This window comes from Bactrocera neohumeralis, unplaced genomic scaffold (genome assembly GCF_024586455.1).
Source record: "Bactrocera neohumeralis isolate Rockhampton unplaced genomic scaffold, APGP_CSIRO_Bneo_wtdbg2-racon-allhic-juicebox.fasta_v2 cluster10, whole genome shotgun sequence".
Classification (NCBI taxonomy): Eukaryota; Metazoa; Arthropoda; class Insecta; order Diptera; family Tephritidae; genus Bactrocera; species Bactrocera neohumeralis.
This window is the reverse complement of record NW_026089623.1, coordinates 4,279,595-4,303,061: the sequence shown is the minus strand read 5'-3', so window position 1 is coordinate 4,303,061 and position 23,467 is coordinate 4,279,595.

Sequence of the window (23,467 nt, the reverse complement as noted above, 5' to 3'; positions counted from 1 at the left end):
TTGTTTTTTGTAAAAGTGGTAAATTTTCAGCCAGGCGTATCTGGCCAACGCAGAGCAGGTCAAAGAATAAACTAACTCCAATGAGCATATCAACGCGCTGCGGTTCAAAAAAGTGTGGGTCTGCTAAGCGTATGTTTTGTGGTATATTCCAATTAATACCTTTTAAAGAACGAGATGGTTGAACATCGGTGATGGTGGTGGTGCAGACAATGTTAATGCGCGAATGCAGGTCGAAATTAACGATTTGATTGGCAACGAAATCATTTTGGCCTATACCAGAAATGTACTGTGAAGATTTGAATTTCTTTAATTGTAGTTGATTAGCGAGTCGATTGGTTATAAAGTTTAATTGTGACGCAATCTAGCGGAGCCCTGCAGAGAATGCGTGAGCCAGATTGGTTTTTTTACATAAATTATGGCGGGTGCTAAGAGAACGAACTGTCTGTCAGCAACGCTAGCCTGAACTTCAGATGCAACGAGTGCAGAAGCTGAAGGACTGTAAGATGAAGAAGAAAACGAGTACGGGTTGAATGAACTAGACGTGGTGGGTTGTGATAGCTGCGGTGGTTTATCAGAAGCCACTGGTTGTGAAGTTGTAGGAAAAGAGTTTGTGTCTTGATGAATCAGACTGTGATGCTTCGACGTGCAATGTCTACAGTGTCCGGACTTACAGTCTTTAAGTGAATGCCCAACTCGAAGGCAATTCAAGCATAGGCTTAACCGTTTTGCTTCTTTATAGCGCATTGTGGGAGAAAGGCCCAGAAACTGCTTGCACCTTGCCTACCTGTTTTTCCGGAAGTCCAAGGACATTCTCTACATTTTCCAGTTGCTGACGGCGTTGCTCCAAAAATCTAGCCATTGAATTCCATGTAGGTATTAGGCTTACAGGTGTTTGTTCCTCCCATTTCGCGCGAGATTTGACGTCCAAATTTTGAGACACTAGTTGAATGAGTAAGCAGTCAGCAATCTGTTCCTTTGTTCCCATAGTTTGCAATGCTCGCAAGTGAGCATTTACGGTATCGCTGAGTTCTCGAAGTTTGGCAACCCTATCGCCCTCTACCCTCTTGAGCTGGAAAATATCTCTGATATGAGCCTGGAAATTCAAGCGTTTATTATCAAATCTAGCTCTTAGCAAATCAATAGCCTTATAATAAGTTTGTTTACTTGTCTCTAATGAACGAATGGTGTCCAACGCTGCATCACGTAGACTTGAGCGAAGGTGCTGGAATTTCTCAATTCTTGTTAAATCTACCTCCACTGCAGCTTCGTCGAATTCACGCAAGACATCGAAAGTCAACGTATTGTTGAGTAGGGTGACTTGTTGGACAAATGAGTCCAGCTTCTTCTTGGCTTCAGCTGATTCTATTTTCTTGGGTGCCATTTTTTATTGCGTCAAAGACCGTATAGTTTTAAATATATTTGCGAAAAAATTATGAAATTATTACTACAATTATGTTAATTCCGCGATCACGTCGGGGTCACCAAAATGTTTGAAGGACAATAACCTTTTTTATTGCCCGTTTGAAGGATTCAAATGAAAAACAACGAATTCAATTATTTTATTTATTACGGTTTAATAATGTTTAATTGCTTGCGCTTGCGACTACCACGACATTCAATTGCGACTTTCATTACACGACTAACCGAAATTAACAGCTTATCAAGTTCATTAACCTACAGCCTTTCTTTTACCTAAGATTGTTGGTACTTAATAAAACATGTATAAGAGTAGCAGTGATGATTTCTACTACTAAATTCGCATATAAACTATGTATCTGATTCTAAACAAATTCCATATTCCATATTTGCATATTCCTCTTTTGGGGAAGCTCCCCTATCAGTACATACCCCATTTGTACCGAAATACCGACCGCCAAAGTAATCGGAATCGTGCCAGATTCAATAATTACTACATCTTTTATTAAGGTTTTCAATCCGTATTACCAGAACAATTTATAATTTTCGGCAAGACAATATAATTATGCTGGCTAAGTCTTCCAAAAAAATATAATGGTAATTGTTCAGCACAGCGGCTTTTCTGAAAACATTGTCCACTTTAGTTGCAAAATATCTTAAAATTTTTGTTAAAAACACTCCACTTCAACAATGAATAATGCGCATATGGTTGAAAACAAGAATATTTTTGGTTTTAATGAAAACATGCCAACTTTCGCGGAGGTAAGCACTACTTTCCATCATTCGCTTACACTTTTCTTTCATGTTAAATATATACTTTCATTCATTCATTTACACTTTTCTATTATTGTTTTTTTTTTGATGTTTGATTAAAATGATGAACCTCACAATAAAAGAATTGCGGAAAGATTATGCATGATATTATGGCACCACTATTGTTAATTCGTATGAGCCTTACGCTGGTAGCAAATGTGTAAGCGACTTGTTGTTGTTTACTTTTGCAAACGTTAAACTGACAGCCCTATTCTCATGCTCTCACAATAATACCTGGGTTTAATTATTTGTGAGGTTTGCTGGCGTGACATTAAAAGCTCAAATGCTCACAATTATCTCGCAAATTGGTGGTGTGTGAAAGCAAACCTCACAATACAAAATCGGTTGCTTTTGTTTTGATAATTTCAATATTAAAAAAAAAAAACAAATGCAATTATTTTATTGAAATGGTATGGAGGAATATTATTCCAAAGGCGTAATCTATTATAAATATAAGTATTTGTCTATTACAATAAATATGTAACTTTCGGTGTTTGTGCATTTTACTTCCTTCTAAGTATGAATAAAAGAACATATACATACATATTTATATTTAAATAATTCAGCCAAAATTTTATTTGTAAATATGTATGTATTTAAAACATGTGCGGATAAAAAGATATTTATGTTGAAATAGTACCCTGTAATGCTGCGGCTGCTCCTAAGTTATTCTTTCACATTTTGAAATCCTAAAAGGAAATGATATTATTATATATGCACCATTCTACCATTCTAGCGAGCTTTCAATCTAACCGGATGTGTCTTGATGCGCTCCATAGAAACTTTCTAAAAAAAGAAAAATAAAACAGAATAAACAAATATTCAAAAAAGTGCATTAAGTGCAAGTGTTAGGTAATAACGCCGAAAGTGCAAATCAAATCAAAACAATTACAAAAAATTAAACTGTTTACAAACAATAAACATAATAAAATAACAAATAATAGGTGAGAAATAAAACAAAAGCATTAGCGCAGTGCAGCCCCACCAACAAGGCCGTAGGCATTCTCTGAATGCCTACTTCAGCTTTGTAGAGCCTGCGAGTTCAGCTCCTACCAACAAACAAGGCAACGGTGAGAAGGATGAGTCATCGCAGCGACCAACTGAGCAGCACCATAAGCAGAGCTTACAAAAAGCAAAAGCAGAAGAGAACGGCAGTCAACAACGGCCAGCAGCAAACGTGATCACACCAAAAACTAAGCAGGTACCAGCAGAGAACTTAAAACATAGAGAAGGTGCAAATTGAATTCTGTATGATGTTCGATTGGACGGCTAACAGAGCTTATAAGATTGTGACACGGAATTTCACCATTCTCGCTGCTATTTAGCAGAATTGAGCACGTGCGGTGGCAGAAATATATGTAAAGCGTCTGAATTCATGCGAGAATGAATAAAGAGAAATGCTTTGAAGAAAAATATGCAAAGTCACACAAAGAATGTAAAGAAGCATTCTCTGAGACACATACACATGCGTGATCTTGTATCATATGAACCATTTTTTTCAGAAAAATTGTAAAAATTTTAGTGTTTTACAAAATCGTAAAAAATTAGATAGAAAATAATTAATTTTATTTTTTAATTTTTTAATTATTTCAAAAAAGTTGTATTTATTTCGTCTATTACAAAGCGAAGATGTGTCAAATGAACTTACATTTCTTAAAAAAATTAATGACCTTCATGAAATATGCATATTCGCATTATTTCGTTATCATTTCCATATTTGTACCAATAGAATTTCTATGACATATACATATGTACATACATATATTATTTCTTTGGCACATTTGTCTGTATGTTTACGAAAGCAAATGCGAGCCATATACATATGTATGTACATACATTCATAGTAACAAGTGTCGCACGCTTCTTTCGCATCTCCATTGTCACGGTCAACCAATGGCCGAAACTTGCGTTTTGTCAAAGAGTCAAGTGCTGAACAAATTGAGCACGACAGACTACAAGCAACATCTGTCAAATACACACGTTCTTATGGACACAGTTATGTAGTTGTGCAGCTGGCTCAATAACTGTGTCCCTAAGAACGTGTGTATTCTAATATATTCGTTTGCAGTCGGTCGCGCTCATTGTGTTCAGTACTTCTATGTGTCGAAACACTGACGCGACGGTAAAGCGCCACAACATTGAGTTTGTTGGTAGAAAATCCGAGCTGTGCCGAAAGAAACTAACAAACGATCGCCGATTGTTACCGCTTCCCTTGCTGCTCGAACAGCGTCGCCAACAAACCAGCGTAAATATGTATGAAGATGTATGCGCGTGCATACATATCGACGCAGATTTTTGCGAGTCACGGAAAAATATTTCAGACAAATATTGTAAATCGACAACGGCTATGTTGCCACTTTTGTCACTTCTTTCTGTGAAGAAGCATCAGAAAGTTGTTCAATTTATGATTTTTAGCTTTTGCCATCGTCGCAAAAAGACGCTTGTAGGCGAAGGCATGCTCGGGGAGATGTTACGGCGACTGTTTTTATGAATGAAGCGAGGTTGCTTGTGGAATTTGCGCCTGCGTTTATGAATGAAATCGTTTTTGTTGTAAAATTTACTACATCTGAGCTTCGCCAATTCGGCTGCCATATTGGCTTGCCATGCTTATGCTAGTTAGGCAATTGTTGTTTTTGTAGAACAATGCTTCAATTTTTGTTGGTGACATATTCATATGTGAACGCATATGTATGTTTGTATGCTTGTGAATTATTTGTTTGGAAGTGTATACAAATATATGTACATATACATAAGTTTGTATATATGAATGTATGAATATGCAGATCAATGCGCGCACATGTAATATATTGATAAGTGATAAAATCATGATTTGAATTTCTGAATGCGCACATTCGTATACGTGCAATCATATGGGCAGATAATAAGATTAATATGATAGACGATATATTTTTGCATGTATATATTTTTGTGGTAAATTAAATTTCTATTAGTAAGAAACATAATACAAAAATATTTATTAGTATATTAGAGTATACTATGTAAAAATCAAATAAAATTATTAAATATGTAAGTCCAAATTGACTGTAAATATTACTATGCATGCATTTATACTCATAATTATTTTTACATGCCAATATGTAAATGCCGACGGCAAAACGCAAAAGCATACATATTTGCATACATTGCGATTGCCTGGTTCAAAGCAAAAATTGAAGCATGAAAATATCACAATGCTGTGGTTGGGAGTATCATAAGGAGCCTGCATACATACATATATTTATGTCTTCATACTCTTGGGCATGTGAGACAGAGAACACAATAAAAAATGTCTTTATGTTCTCTGTGTGAGACGTGTCTTTTGTACACATTTTTCGCTGTTAAAAGTGGAATATCAAAGAACTTATTTTTCTTCAATATTCTCTGCTTGAGCATATATGCCATCTCATCATATGCCGTAAATACATATATTTATTTCTCTTCATATTCTTTGTTGAATATGTGGAGAACTGTTAAAATTTTAACATTTCACAGCATGAATTCTGTATTTGTGTGGTGAGATTCCGTGTCGCAAATTTATTAAATGTTCGCTGTCGAACCTGCACCTTCTCTATGTTTTATGTTCTCTGGTACCAGCAAGTACGCAGGCAGCGAAAAACAACATAAAGCAAGGTGAGAATGTACCAATAAAAAAAGGCCAGTCTGTACAAACTGGCATTGACCGCTACATCAACATAAAAAGGAAATTAAGTCCTTCAAAGTCAGCGGTCAATCCCAAGAAATTTCAAGGCGGTACACCAATAAAGAATAAACAGGAAGTTTTAAATGGCAATAGGTTTGTCTTACTAAGCAATGGATCAGACGACGATGCGAAGGGTACCACCACAGTCGTTAATGCCAAACCACCTCCAATATATTTGCGCGAGCGTCGCAGTAATGCTCTTGTTGCTGAATTAAGTGAAATTGTAGGTACTAACAATTTTCATATAGTGCCTATAAAAAAAGGCAAAATAGATGAAAAAAAATTCAGTCCTACACAGAAAAAAGTGTTATGGAAATAGTTAAATTTTTGTCAAATAAAAACATGAACATGATGAACATGATGGAAGAATGCGGTTTTGGTATTAAAATAGTTGTAAATATATTTAATAGAAACAAAGTACTACAGCCAATGTTTAAAATTGAACTGTTGCCGAACTCAAATCAACTTAGAAAGAAAAGAAACACATCCAATATATGTATAATTTGAAATATTTGCTGCATCGTAGAGTAACTGTTGATGATCCACAAAAAATAAACGGTCCGGTACAATGTACTAACTGCCAAGAATATGGGCATACCAAATCATATTGCACTCTACGCAGTGTTTGTTTGGTATATAGTGAATTACATCCCACTTCTAAATGCACCCTTATCAAAGACGAATTAAATAAAAATGCAGCAATTGTGGAGGATATCACACTGCTAACTACAGGAGTTGTATTGTATATCTTCTTCTTCTTCTTAATTAGTGTAGACACCGCTAACGCGATTATAGCCGAGCGCGCCAGTCGTTTCTTCTTTTCGCTACGTGGCGCCAATTGGATATTCCAAGCGAAGCCAGGTCCTTCTCCACTTGGTCTTTCCAACAGAGTGGAGGTCTTCCTCTTCCTCTGCTTCCCCCGGCGGGTACTGCGTCGAATACTTTCAGAGCTGGATTGTTTTCATCCATCCGGACAACATGACCTAGCCAGCGTAGCCGATGTCTTTTAATTCGCTGAACTATGTCAATGTCGTCGTATATCTCGTACAGCTCATCGTTACATCGAATGCGATATTCGCCGTGGGCAATGCGCAAAGGACCATAAATCTTTCGCAGAAATTTTTCATCGTCATCGCCCAAGCCTCTGCACCATATAGCAGGACGGGAATTATGAGCGACTTATAGAGTGTAGATTTTGTTCGTCGAGAGGGGACTTTACTTTTCAATTGCCTACTCAGTCCGAAGTAACACCTGTTGGCAAGAGCAATCCTGCGTTGGATTTCCAGGCTGACATTGTTGGTGGTGTTAATACTGGTTCCAAGATAGACGAAATTATCTACAACTTCAAAGTTATGACTCTCAACAGTGACGTGAGAGCCAAGTCGCGAGTGCGACGACTGTTTGTTTGATGACAGGAGATATTTCGTTTTGCCCTCGTTCACTGGCAGACCCATTTTCTGTGCTTTCTTGTCCAACCTGGAGAAAGCAGAACTAACGGCGCGGGTGTTGAGGCCGATGATATCAATATCATCGGCGTACGCCAGCAGCTGTACACTCTTATGAAAGATGGTATCTTCTCTGTTTAGTTTTGCAGCTCGAACTATTTTCTCCAGAAGCAGGTTGAAGAAGTCGCGCGATAGGGAGTCGCCTTGTGTGAAGCCTCGTTTGGTATCGAACGGCTTGGAGAGGTCCTTGCCGATCCTGACGGAGCTTTTGGTGTTACTCAACGCCAGTTTATACAGCCGTATTAGTTTTGCGGGGATACCAAATTCAGACATAGCGGCATAAAGGCAGCTCCTTTTCGTGCTGTCGAAAGCAGCTTTGAAATCGGCGAAGAGGTGGTGTGTGTCGATTCTTCTTTCACGGGTCTTTTCCAAGATTTGGCGCATGGTGAATATCTGGTCGGTTGTTGATTTTCCCGGTCTGAAGCCACACTGATAAGGTCCCAATCAGTTTGTTGACGGTGTGCTTTAATCTTTCACACAATACGCTCGATAGAACCTTATATGCGATGTTGAGGAGGCTAATCCCACGGTAGTTGGCGCAGATTGTGGGGTCACCTTTTTTATGGATTGGGCATAGCACACTTAAATTCCAATCGTTGGGCATGCTTTCGTCCGACCATATTTTACAAAGAAGCTGATGCATGCTCCTTATCAGTTCTTCGCCTCCGTGTTTGAATAGCTTTGCCGCCAAACGATCGGCCCCCGCCGCTTTGTTGTTCTTCAGGCGGGTAACTGCTATTCGAACTTCTTCATGGTCGGGCAATGGAACGTCTGCTCCATCGTCATCGATTGGGGAATCGGCTTCGCCTTCCCCTGGCGTTGTGCGTTCACTACCATTCAACAGGCGGGAGAAGTGTTCCCTCCATAATTTAAGTATGCTCTGGGCATCGGTCACTAGATCAGCTTTGGGGGTTCTACAAGAGTATTGTGTATAAAGATTTGAAATCGATGTAGTCACAGGGCATTCAAGCACGTCGAAGGCAAATATTACAAACACCCCGTAGTGAAATTATAGCAACCTCAGAAAAAAGTTCAAATCTTATTACTTCTAACAATAATAATATGCAAGGAAGCTATGCAAATGTTGTGAAAGGCCACTCTGTGCAAATGCAACTGCCGCAAAATCCTCTGAATGGAGGTATTGAAACTATGATTATAAATCTTACACAGTGTATGATACAATTTATGTCTACCATGCGAAACATGATCCAAGATTTAATAAAATCACAAAATCAAATGCTGCAAAATTTATTAAGTAAAAAATGAGCTTACTAAATATCTGTGTATGGAATGATAACGGTGTTAACCAACATAAATTAAAAATTATCAGACTTCTATCTGAAAATAATATAGATGTAATGCTTATATCAGAAAATAAAAATATTTTCAATATACCGAGATTTAGACTCTACCAAAAATTAGGGTTGTGACTTAAACCTTACGGCTATGTACTGTTCACCTGGTTTTAAAATTACAGATAGCGAATTTAAAGACTTTTTTTGGACCACTAGGTCAAAGATTTCTAGCAGGTGGAGATTACAACGCAAAACGTCTTATTAATCTGAAAGGGCGACAGCTGTATCAAACTGTTATAAATAGGCACAATAACCTTGAAATAATATCTACTGGTAAGCCGACATATTGGCCTAATCAAAAATATAGATAAATCCCACATAACAGCTGATACATGTACATATCTTTCTTCTGATCACTCTCCTGTACTAATAAAGTTATGTGAACAACCCATATTCGTTAATCCTAAAGTGGGTCTAACTTCTTATAAAACGAATTGGCTAAAATTTAAAAAATTCGTGAGTAGCTACATTACTATTGAATACAAAATAAATACAGGAAGAGATATTGACGAAAGCATAAAAGAAGAAGGGAAGTAATAACCAGCGCAGCTGTCCATCAAACAAAGACTATAAGCCGGTTGGTTCCAGAGAAATATCTAATAGAGAAATAGGAAAGCTTGTAAATGAAAAAGGACGTACAAGTCGTGAATGGTAGATAAATCGCTCCCCTTCCACTCAGCTTTAATTGAAATCTGCTGAACGTAAATTAAAAAAAGCGCTTAAACGTGGGGAAGAATTCAACACCGAAATGTATATAAAAAAGTTGTGTTCAAATTCAAGCAAGCGAAATTCCCTTTGGAAAGTCCATGAAGCCACCAATTGACTCCAACATGCTTATACGAGACTTGGGTGGAAATTGGGCTCGAAGCGAAGAGGAAAAGGCTAATTGTTTTGCAAATCATCTAGAAAATGTATTTCAACTTAATTTGCCAAAGAGCAACTTTAAGCTGTCAATCTTACCCAACACAGCTAAAGAGTCGCTTGACTCTTTTAAGACTTCACCTTCTTAAATTGTTGGAATAAGAACTTAATCCAAAAAAGTTGCCGGGACATGATAATATTACACCAAAAATGCTAATTGAGTTACCAATTATTGCTGTAAGGGTGCGCTCTTTGCTCTTCAATGCATTTCTTAGTTTCGGATACTATTCAATTTAGGAAAGACTTAACACAGCCGTCTTAATACAGACCAGTCAATCTTCTACCCTGTCTTTCTAAAGTGTTTGTGTCTAAACGAAGGCGAGAAAAAAGTTGCTCTTGGATTTTGAACACAATTTGAATTTATTTAATTCAAAACAATTTACCAATAAAATGCAAAATAAAAAAAATGTAAGTAATACGATCAGCAGACGAAACCGTACGCGGGGAGATCATTTGATCGTACGTATTTTGTTGAATGTAGCGCGTAGTAGTCAAATCTTGTCGATTAATGTTGAGCGCAGTGTCCATGTGTGGCTTGTGTAGATCGAATGTATAAAAAACCTCTATAATGATTACGCGGCGCAGTGGGGAATCGAATTTGTGTATGGCGAATGTTGAGGTGTTGATGGGCGAACTGCAGTTGACGAATTGATCGGCTTTCCCGTTGTCGCTTCCTTTTGTGAGTTGGGTTGCGTACGAGAGTGGTGTGTTACATTGGTGTTGTGTTGTAATGTCATCAACTGTGGTAAATTAAGCTGGCGTATTAGGATGCGCCAGTTTTACCGTATAGAGGGGATGGATGCTTAACTCATTTAACTATCCTGGGCCCCCTAGGCGAATATTTTGCCTAGTTTTATACATATATATTGTTGCACGTATTTCTCCGTACTGCTGATGGAGTGGTATGGATTTTACTGCAAAAGTATTTAATAATGGCGTTGTAAGATTGTCATATTTATTCGTGTATGTGGAAAACAGCTTTTGGTATAAAATATAGCACATGTACATATTTGAATATGAATTTTAAAATGCAAATAGATTCTTAAGAGAAGTAACTTTATTTTGCGTGTTATTTATTATTTGGCTTTTCTGTGTTATTGGCAATGGTTGCAATTTTTTATGATATTTAATTTATGATCGGTTTATGAAGGATAGTAACTCCACGTCTGGCTCAGAGATAGCCAGAATGGGTACTCCTTAGCCCTGGAGTTAGGACTGCGACAATAGAGGAATCTTGCGAGAGAGTGGCCGGGAATAGAGAACGGCTCGCCTCGCCTCGAAATAGAGAATTCTTCATCATTAATTTGAAGCTTTGTACAGCTGATTCCCATCACCCACCCATATGAGGAGCGCTTGGATAGATGCGATAAAAGCGACCTTAGCTTTGTAAGAGTAAGTGCGTCAATGTATCGCATTGGGAGTATTGTGATCCCTTAACTTCCTTTTTGATTTTATTTATATTTGAAAATTGAAGCCTCTATGGGGCAATATTGTATAAAATGCGTCCATTTTTCGACTTTTGGAGACAATTTTGTTGTATTTTATGCTTAAGTGTATATGCACTTATTTGGCGTTTAGTAGCGCGCCACATAACTTCAGATTTTTTGAATCAGGATTTTGTATCATTTTTGGCGAAAGCCATCCTGCGGGGCCGAAAGGTTACGAACATATATTTGTGTTTTTATATGAAGTTGTCAGAGGAGATTTGACCTTGCTCTTTCTACCTTTATGTGGGGTGTTGGAAAATTGTGGCTCTAGTGGTTGTCGTACGACGTACCGGCCATTATTTGATCGAGTAGTTATGGGGGCGAAATTTCTTTAAGTTTTGAAATTTCCTTAATTGTGAATTAAGGTATTTGTTTTTATTATACTCAACTTGAGTTGGTATGGTGGTGCCTAGTTCTGTAACTAGTTCATTTTGTGTTTCGCTGTGCAGCGTTCGAGATTTTTGTGCCTTTGAGCAGCATGGTGTCTCTTGGCAATTTTTTGAATTTTGGGTTTCCTAATTTGCTTTTGCAATTAAACCCTTGGTTCTTTTTGTAAAAGCGCTTCTTTGGAGTGAGATCGGATATTTGCTGTAATGAAGCATTGAATTATGTCTTTTGCGACAATATGAGCAATTAAATTTGCTTTTGCAACTTTAAAGATTGTGTGTATGGGACAAGCAGTTTGTACAGAGTCTTTTTGATCTGACAAAGTTGTTCCTTTCGGTAACTGTTAATTTTTTAAACTTCTCGCAAGTTTAAAATTTATGCCCTCTCGTGCATAGTTCGCATGACGTATGTTTTCTTTGTTCGGATGTGAACGATTGTGTTTTGTTAAAAATTATATTTGATTTGTTTTTGCTTCTAGCTTGGGGTCTATTTAAGCTTCCATTTTGGTCGTGTTTGTTCTTAGTTTTGTTTATTTTTTCTTCTAAGCTTTCCGCAATTTCATATTGGGCGGTGAGAAAATCTTTCATTTGTTGCCACGTTGGGCACTTTTTTCGTGATGAGAGCGATTGCTCCCTTAGAAGTACCGACTTTTCTGGTAATGCGGCGGTGCAAATGTTTACCAGAATTGGGTCCCAGCTGTTTGTGGGAATATTTAGTGTCGATAGAATCGACAAGCAATTTGAAACAGTGGATTCTAGTTTGATGATTTCTACACTTGTTCCTTTCTTAATTTTTGGCAAGTTCATTAGTGTCGTTGCTTGTTTATCGACCAGTATTCTTTCATTTTCATATCTCGCTTTTATAGCTTCCCAAGCCAAATTGAAATTGTCTTCATTAAGAGCGAACTGTTTTACTATTATGCCTGCTTGACCTTTAGTTTTGTATCTGAGGTGATACAATTTTTGTGCTTTTGATAGTTGGGGATGGTTGATGTAAACGGCTGTAAACATGTCCCGGAAGGACGGCCATTCTTCATAACCTCCATAAAATGTTTCTGTGTCACATGCGGGGACCTCGAGGTGGATGCCTGAACTTGCCTCTTGATATTGTTGCAGTCCAAGTTTTTTTTTAAGTTTTGGCCTTTAACTTCTAATAACGATTCAGAGTTTTCGTGAATCGGTGAGGAGGCAAATCTAGTGCAGTATCTTGTTAAACTGTGACTTTCTGAAATAAATTTAGCTACCTGTTTTGGGCGTGTAGCTCCTGCAGGCGTATTTTGATTATTGTTGTTGCTAACCATTTTTGCAAAATAATAATATTTATTTATATTTTAGTTCGAAAATATATTTGAATAGTTAATTTCTATTAAATACCGCGCTTTTTATTAATTAAAATATTTTATGTCCGAATGATTTGTATTTAGGTACACCCTAATACTTGGACTTGTATGTGCTTATGTTTTGTGCAATTGAGAGCTCGTTGAAGAGATCAATGCGTTATTTACGTAAGTAAGTATGCACGAATTGTTTGTATATTTCTGATTATGCTTTGTTCGTAAGCTATTGAGAGCTCGTTAGAGAGATCAATTTGCTTTTGTACGCAATCCTACTTGTTTTTGTTTGCCAAAGAACAAGAGGTATTGCCGGGTAATTGCCAATGTGGACTTATAATTTGTGCGTACAACTACATATGTTAATAAAATTATGTATATTTGGCTAAATTTTTATATTTTAGATATATATGTAAATGTTATTTTATTTTTCGAAAAAGAAAGGGAGATTGAAAACGGAATTTGAAAAGTTATTTTCTCTTATATATACGTATATACGTAAACAAATATGCACTTGTACATAGTTTATATTAGAACGGCCGTCTAATATGCATTATAGATATATGTACATATGTATGTGAATATATAAATATATATTTTGCGCTTGGCAATTATACATACATATTGATGCATAGTATGTTATAAGTATGTATTATGAAAAAGTATATATGTTTGCACTAAATATATGTGCATATATGTATGTATGTAAGTATAGTTATATTTACTTTGTTTGTGTTTTTTGTCTTTTACTCTATTTATGAATTTCTATTTTGCCTTTGCTTACTTATTATACACAATCCCGCTTATTGCTTTATTAAGCAGAAAGGGTTTGGAGGAAATTTTTCGCAACTAATAGCTTGAATATTAGTTGCTTTTGATAACTTGGTGTGTTTTAAAAACGCAAATATAAGCTTTTATGCTTTTTATACATTTAACATACATTACCTTAAGCGTTAAATAGGAAGGCAATTTTTTTTTGTTTTTTTTTGCCATTAAAGCGGATTTTAATTACAGGTTTTATACCAAATAACACTGTAATTTTAGGCATACATACATATGTGCATATATTAAACTAATAAAGGACATAATACGCTCACTGTGGTTTCCTTTAAGGGAATAATGTGGCTATATATTATATATTTACTATCAAAGATGTCACCTTTCCTCCACGAAAATAATACAATATCAACGCATCAATTCGGATTTCGTGTGAAACATGGCAAAATAGAGCAATTAAATAGAATTACTAACGAAATAAGGAAAGCATTTGAGCACAGGGAGTACAGTAGCTCAGGCGGTTGATAAGGTGGGGTACGAAGGTCTACCTTTAGATGTTTTATACAACATTGGAGTCTTATTTAAATAATAGACAATTTATGGTGAAAGTAGGAGATCTCATATCCGATCAAAGACAGATAAAGGCTGGTGTATCACAGGGCAGCGTTTTAGGCCCAACTCAATACATCACACATACAGCAGATGTTCCAACAGCTAACAATGTTTTAACTTCAACTTTGCGGATGACACAGCTATAGTTAGCCGTAACAACTGCCACATTTTAGCATAAAAAATATTAGCGGAGCATTTAAGTTCTGCCGAAGAATGGCTAGCGAACTGGCGAACCAAAAATTTGCCCGGTCATAAAAATTAACAATATTTTAGTACCCTAAGCGAACGAAATGGTCGGACGAAAGCATGCCCAACGATTGGAATTTAAGTGTGCTATGCCCAATCCATAAAAAAGGAGACCCCACAATCTGCGCCAACTACCGTGGGATTAGCCTCCTCAACATCGCATATAAGGTTCTATCGAGCGTATTGTGTGAAAGATTAAAGCCCACCGTCAACAAACTGATTGGACCTTATCAGTGTGGCTTTAGACCTGGCAAATCAACAACCGACCAGATATTCACCATGCGCCAAATCTTGGAAAAGACCCGTGAAAGAAGAATCGACACACACCACCTCTTCGCCGATTTCAAAGCTGCTTTCGACAGCACGAAAAGGAGCTGCCTTTATGCCGCTATGTCTGAATTTGGTATCCCCGCAAAACTAATACGGCTGTATAAACTGGCGTTGAGTAACACCAAAAGCTCCGTCAGGATCGGCAAGGACCTCTCCAAGCCGTTCGATACCAAACGAGGCTTCAGACAAGGCGACTCCCTATCGCGCGACTTCTTCAACCTGCTTCTGGAGAAAATAGTTCGAGCTGCAAAACTAAACAGAGAAGATACCATCTTTCATAAGAGTGTACAGCTGCTGGCGTACGCCGATGATATTGATATCATCGGCCTCAACACCCGCCCCGTTAGTTCTGCTTTCTCCAGGTTGGACAAGAAAGCACAGAAAATGGGTCTGCCAGTGAACGAGGGCAAAACGAAATATCTCCTGTCATCAAACAAACAGTCGTCGCACTCGCGACTTGGCTCTCACGTCACTGTTGAGAGTCATAACTTTGAAGTTGTAGATAATTTCGTCTATCTTGGAACCAGTATTAACACCACCAACAATGTCAGCCTGAAAATCCAACGCAGGATTGCTCTTGCCAACAGGTGTTACTTCGGACTGAGTAGGCAATTGAAAAGTAAAGTCCCCTCTCGACGAACAAAATCTACACTCTATAAGTCGCTCATAATTCCCGTCCTGCTATATGGTGCAGAGGCTTGGGCGATGACGATGAAAAATTTCTGCGAAAGATTTATGGTCCTTTGCGCATTGCCCACGGCGAATATCGCATTCGATGTAACAATGAGCTGTACGAGATATACGACGACATTGACATAGTTCAGCGAATTAAAAGACATCGGCTACGCTGGCTAGGTCATGTTGTCCGGATGGATGAAAACAATCCAGCTCTGAAAGTATTCAGATAACAGTAAACACACACATAATTAATTGTATAGTTAAAAACAAACCCTTATCAAGCAGCATAAACAATATGCTGCAATACATACAAAATATACACATATATTTAGTTATTAAAGATAGTTTTCTAAAATAGTATATAGGTAATGAAAATACCAAAATAAAATCAGAATGAAATTATTCTCACAAATGATCTTTATTTTCCCCCACCAGCGGTAAGAACTTAAAGATTATTTTTTATGTTCAATGTTTGATGACACAAATCAATTATTTTTGGTCCTTCCATGATTGTTGTATGTATTTTGTTGGTAGACATCCCATCCTTTTCTTCATCTTGGCTTTTGGGTTCGGTTCTGCATCTTCTGCTATCATGCCTACATCGTCAGCGGCTTTAATTTCCGCGTTTTCATTTTGCTCTTCATCAGGTAAATCAGAGTCCAGTGTTGAATTATCATTATTTTTATATAGTGTTTTTAGCTCCAAGGTAATCGATATAAAATCCTTTGGGGCAATGGACACGGTCGGATATATTTTATCAATTTGTGTACTTATAACTGTGGAAGAGCTAATTACATCTTCCTTGCTGGTATAGACGCGATATTGTTTTTCCTTAACTCGGTTTTGAATTTTAGCAGCTTCTTGAGTTTTGCTATGTCTGATGTTTGGACTAACTAAGTTGGTTTGTTATATTTGCAGAAGATATAGGAAGTAATCGAACAATTATTAGTTTTTCTTCTTCTATCTTTTGTACTGCATTAGTTAGTTTTGGTTTCGTCGCAGTTGTACATAATTTTGGTATCATTATTTTGTCTCCCTGCGTTGTGAACAGAATTCGCTTATTGTCATACTTTTGCTTAAGTAGACTTCATGCAGCTTCATAATTTTTCGACGAAATTTGTAGATGTTGTATTAATATAATAATAAAAATTGGCCCATTCTTTAATATCGCCATAAAATGTTGGAATTTTTATTTGTTTTTATAACTCAAAGTTAGGGCGACAACAAATTTTAGGTTCTACTTTTTGTAATCTTTTTTTTAATTTCAAAGCTCTTCGAAATATTCGTCATTAATGTTTTCGAATATGTCTTCAATTTCTTCATTTAAATCGAATTTGCTTTTTAGATTTTGGATATCAAGGAATAAAAAGTCTAAACACTTTATTTCATCGTTGTCGATCATCCATACTTAGATTTTCCATTTTTCTTTTGAGGTTTTCAATTTTCCTCTTGAATGTAAATCTTGGTGTTCAACTTGGACTTGAACTTCTTTAATTTTTGTTTTACTTGACGGCTTTTCTGAGATAGTGTTGAACGTGTGTAACACCTTTTTGGATAAATCTGTTTGGGCTTCAAGAATCTTCTTCCTGTTTATTTCCATTTTGTGAATTTTTCCGCAACACTTCTCCTATTTACATATGTAATTGCTGGGCAAAGAAATCGTTGCGGGTATTAGTCGCCTAGTTGAAAAGGCAAAATACTGTGGTGAACACGAATACTAGAACAAAAAAGAATCAACGATATACTACAATAACCAACAAGACAACGAAAATCTTAGTTGCCAAAACGTTCGAGTAGCGATGTTTTGATAACAATCCACTATGTAAGGGTTGCCGGATTGTTTAGAAGCCACAGTACCTATTACAGTTTTGCTTAGTAAAGAGCTATTAGCAAGAAGTAGTAAACTCAAATAACAAGTAATACGCTTTATACCTGAGACAGACATGTAGTATAGGGCTGCCATAACTCTGACTCCGCTCACCAGGACACTTTACCCAAAAATTTCCCACTTATAAAAAAAAACCAAAAATTTTTTTTACTGATAAATTTATCAAACATTTATTTGAAAAAAAAAATTAACAGTTCACTTAAATATGTATTCAAAAAAAAGACTATTCATTTTAACATTATAAGTCTTAGTATTTCTCTGAACTTTGAACTTTGCGCAAAAGTTCAGTTTTTTCTTTGATATAGTTGTAAAATGCATAGCATGTCATACTAAAATTAAACTTACATTGAATGATACATTCTAATGTATCAATATTTAAAGAATTTCTTTATTTGGTCCACTGTGAACTTATTAATGAAAAAATACGTTCTACGTAAGCATTATGACTGGGCATTGCGTATAAATATTGTTCTATCTTTAACAAATTTTCTTTTTGCTCCTTTTCAGAAGTTTTTTTAAAAAAATATAACCATTTTTTAATTGTATCCTTATCTTTTAGATATTCTTTATTTATCTCTAAAAATGACTTAAGATGAGAAACTCTTGGAAGGATTCATCAGACAAAATAATATTTTTTTCTTGTAAATAAGTTATCGTTTTTTGAACGTCAGTCCATTCAGGTATATTTTTTAATGTCATCCAATTAAAAATTGCATATATTTTTAAGGGGACCACCCAATCCTACTTAGAGGATTAGGAAAGTTAATTGAAGTCGTAAAAAAAGTTTTAACGTCATTTTCAAAATCAGAAATTTTATCATGCAAACATCTGTTCTTTAAATTATTCAAAACTGTTTGTGTTTGAATTCCAATAAAATTGTTTTCAAATCTGTCTTTCATATCACATATAGTTTCACTTAAAATTTATTGAACTTGCATAACTGAAATATTTCGCTTTTCAATTTTTTTGATTTGTTGCTCAATTACAAATGCTTGGCTGTGTTTGAATGTGAAATATAGTTCTGCTAACGGATTTTTAAAAAAGTCAGTAATTATTTTCGCTGCTCCTTTTTCAACCTCAAAGAATTCTTTGAGCGGTATCCAAAGCTGTAATATACGCTCTATTGCAGGCAAAAGTGACAACCACCGACTTCTTGTATGGGAGAGTATTTCGTTAAATATTACCTGTGCGTTTTCACAAAACTGTTTCAATCGTTCAGTTCTAACCGTGAAGAGGCAGAAATATTTATATATCTTCAAAACAACAGATTCAATGTCAATTGACAGTACATCTGTAGCATGTGAAATAGTGTTGTGGAGGATATGAGCAGAACAACCAATGCCCTCTATTTCTCGACCCAATTCGTATTTCAACTTGTAAAAAACGTTAGTTACGCCTTACATTCCTTTGTCTGCCCCCAAAATTCGCGTTTGCGTTGTCTGCACCAAAAGCTTTAAGATTTTTTAGTGGAATATCAGCTGTTTTTAGTGCATCGATGCAGTATGTTGTTATTGTTTCGGATGTTTCATTTGGCAATGACTGTATTTTTAATAATTTTATTTCTAACCCTTTCTCCGTAAAATAATGAATTGTCAGGGGGAACATTTTCTGTGCTTTGTGATTGCTCGAATCGGTAGATATTCCAAAGAATGGAACATGATATTTTAGTATTTTAGTGAATTCCGTAACTGAATGTGGTGCCAAAACATTTTTTATGATGGATGTTGCTTTTGTTCTGGCGTTCGATTGTTTTGCGGCGATTTTTGAATCTGGATATAATACGGTATCCAGTTTTGTGGTCCAATCCAATGAGCTGAATAATTAATGATGATTTACAATTCTGTAGGCGCTTGTGATTTCAGCAACCTTTATCAAATGCTCAAGTTTTGTATTCTTCTTAACCATAAAAGAACTAATATCTTTTGAACATGAAACAATTGTTATTTTTGAAAGATGTTTAGTACTTTTTACATGATCTTGAATGCTTGACTTTCCCCCATTTGCAATGTTAATGTCAAATCCACATATCGAGCAATACGCAGTGTCACCAGTTTTTCCTTTTTTCATATACGACCATTCAGCTGAATAGGTGTCTAAAAATTTGCACTTTATTTTTGGCATTTGCTACAGAAGAATGAAATAACATTTACATGAAATTTATTAAACGGAAAATAGAAAAACTTACGAGCAATACAAATAACGTTCACCAGCAATGCATAAATCAAATGTTCAATATGATAGAGAGGAAACTAATTTTATTATCGATTTTCGATTAAACTAGCGATGAACATTTTTTCATAACAGCGGATTTACACTTGTCAAGTACTTGAAAGCAACTCTGCTCGCATAGGATGAGAGGGGTGAGAAGCAGGGTAAATTTCTTTTGCTTTCAAGTACTTGACAAGTGTGAATCCGCTCTAACAATAATCTGAAAAAAGAAAAGCTTTTTTTTCATTTTATTTATTCACATACATGACAATTTGACAGTAGACCAGGACAATTTAAGGGTTAACCGGGACACCAGGACAATTCGTGCAAAACCAGGACAAATCCTGGTAAACCAGGACGTATGGCAGCCCTTATGTAGTAACAATACCATATGTAGTACAAATACCACATGTGTGTCACCATACATTGCTCATATGGTATTTTGATGGTAACAATACTATGATGTTTCATTGTGGTATTTGTATAAACCAGAGATAAAGAGATCCCTAACTCTCCTGATACTGGAAATGTCAAAGCCGCTCACCTACCGAACTTTGACAGTTGACTGGATTGGGTAGGTTTTGACGTTTTGCAATTGGAATGATTGGAACGGTCAGATTGAAATTATACCAAAAATATATGTGAACGGAGGAATTTGTTGCCGCCGTTCACGATCGCTGGTTAAAATTTAAAACAATGAAAATCCAGGAAAATGTGAAATTTAAATATATTTCATGAAACGTTTTGTAGTTTGATGCATAATCGAATTAATTTTCAATTACAAATGATTGAAAACATTTATTAATTGAGAACTAACAAGTTCAATTCACCTTATTAAGTATTGAAAGATCAAAAGTTAATTGTTTTAATGTACCATCAAATCATAAAAAATGGTTTAAGTAGTTTCGCCATATATTAAATGTCCAATATACAACAATTTGCAATCGTAATTCTTGTTGGGCGTTTTAATTTAAAATGCCCAAAAATTCTTATTTTATTTGATCTGGCTATAATGGAAAATGTTATAAAAAAACGCTTATTTTGAGGCGTTCTCACACTGGAATAAGTTGGGCATCCCATTATCCCTGGTATAAACACAGCTAAAAAACAGGTAACAAACTTTGTTAAAAGCTTTTACACAAAAGCTCTTCGAAATATTCTGTCAAAATGACTTAAAAAATTAATTATTGAAATGGAAAACAAAATATTTTTCACAATCTTTCTTCCGGAAAAGCAAGAAATACTTTATTTTATGTCAGATTTTTAGGGAGTCTTTTACCAAATCGTTTTTTTGTGTTGAAAATACATTAACATTATAGTATTTTAAATAATTACACTTTTTTTCTCCATAACACACATTTACATATTTGTTTAAAATTTTTTTGAAATATTTAATGCCTATGAAACAAAGGTAGTATTTGAGTTTACTACATGGCCATGTGTGGCATCAACGTAGTAAACAGAATACCATGATACCTTTACTATGGTATTGTTACTACGTGTCTGTCTCAGGTATTAAGTTTTTTGATTAAGAAATAAAGATACACGATACACGGAGTGCACACATGTATGTCATGTATGGCGTAGTGTACACACAAAATCTCATTTCTCTCATGTCGCCAAATAGGAAAGATCGTGGACGAACAATTTTCCGCTTGCTTGTCGCACATACTCACTGTTTGAAGCAGAGATATAGAGATCCCTCTCTCTCCTGTCACTGGAAATGTGAGAGCCGCTCACCTACCTTTGACAGTTGACTGGATTGGGTAGGTTTTGACGTTTCGCAATTGGAAGAAAAGATACGACCGGATTGAAATACCGCCAAGATAATATTAGAATGGAGGAATTCGTAACCGCCATCGTTTCTTCGAAGAAAACAGTACCCTTAAAGTAATTTGCGTACATAATTATATATAAAACACATTTTAATTGAAATGCCGAAAACACCAATATGGAAAAAGTTGTGGGCTGCAGCGAGGGAAATACCGTATTTAGATTTCCTAACGAGAGAACGGATCTCGAACGGTAAGTAATTTTAATAGACTATAAGTAGTGAAAAAAGTGACTAAATAATAAATAATTAAAATCCGGTGTTACAATTTTTTTTAAAAAACAGAAAAAGTGTAATAGAATTATCGATATTTTGAAATTAAATTTCTTAAATATATATTTGTAAAGTTAACACGGGTTCATTTAATTATTTGCAATGTGAAATTGATAGCATTATTTAAATAATATGTAATTATATAACTTAAATAATTAAGTTCAATTAAGCCGGATAAAAAAGTGTAAGAAAATGTTCCGATAAATTTCGATATTTTGAAATTTAATTTTTTAAATATTTAAGTGTAACGAATATACCGGTTCATTTGAATAGATAAGTTTATATGTTTGGTATTTTTGCACTATATGTATTATATGTAGTTATTTTATGTTTTTATATTGTTTCGTTTTCCTTTAAATAAGCGTAAATGATGGCTCAACCGTTTAGATGTTTCCGAAGAAACACTCAAACATATTTTTGCTTGTGAGCGGTATTTTCGACAAAAATGCGCCTTGAAAAGCGATTGCGTTCGATATGAATTTAAAAGTTGAGCCTACATTTGACGTTCCAAATTCTGATTTAAAAAATACAATTTTATTCGGTTTCGAAGATTTTGCTCCCCAAGTTGAAGAAGCTGTCTCAAATGCACACAATGCATTGAGTCAGCTTTTCCAATTACTGAAAGTGAGAATGAAGATGTAATATTGGAGCCTCTTCCATTTTTTGAGGAGGGTGTAACTCTTAATTTTGATAAAGTCGCGCGAACAGGTAGGGGTCTGACAGCAGGTACAGAAACGAAGAAGAAATTGAGGGAAGATAATAGGGTTTCGAAAATTAAGTTAGATGGAAAAGAGCAGGAAAATAGAAGTTTAAAGGCCCAGTTAGTTGAAATGGCCGCAGAGTTAGAAAGATGTAGGGAACAGTTAAGGAATAGCTAATTTAGGGAACAGTCAGACCTGCTTTCTTTAGTTTGTAGTAAAGTTCCTCCTCAGTTAGGTGCTTGCATTAGGAGTAGTTTTATAAATAGTAATCGCCATACCCATGGTCGGCTTTGGGTGTATTTTTTTTTGTCGCCAGTATCGTCATTTAAAGCACCAATTAGATTTTCCATCCGAAAGTACTTTGGAAAATTTTGTTACAGACTGGCCCCGTTTCCCAGGTTGCACTTTCGAACAAAAGTTCGTGTCGGTTTCATGTGATGAAATGTCATTTGCAGTATGATAGGAAATTCGATAGGGTGATAGGTATTGAGGATTATGGCGATGAAAATCTCACTTTTAGGTTAGCAACAGCTGCAATAACCATAATGGTGTAAGGTATAGGTGGAGAGCCTTGGTCCCACCCATTGGCTTATTTTTTCGTAAAAGGTTCCTGCAAAGGGGAAGTCCTCAAGAAATACATTCTTCAAGCCATTACCCAATTGCAAAATATAGGAATAATTCCTTCCCATTTTGTTTTTAAATTTCTTATCGTAGGAACGTCTCATCAATGCATATTTTCTCGCTCCTATATTTTTGAAATTTGGTGCTCCAAAAATGGATCAAATACGACGAAAGGTCAGGAAGTTTTTGAAGACAAAAAAAACTGCTAAAAGGCTTGTAGAGAAGTACCCTTGGTTCTATCTTCCACCTTCAGTTCACAAGATCCTAGTGCATGGTTCCGAAGTCATCGAGAGTGCAATAATATCCATTGGAGAACTATCAGAGGTAGCTGCGGAAGCCAAAAACAAGGATATTAAGAGGTATAGGCTTCAACATACGAGGAAAACTT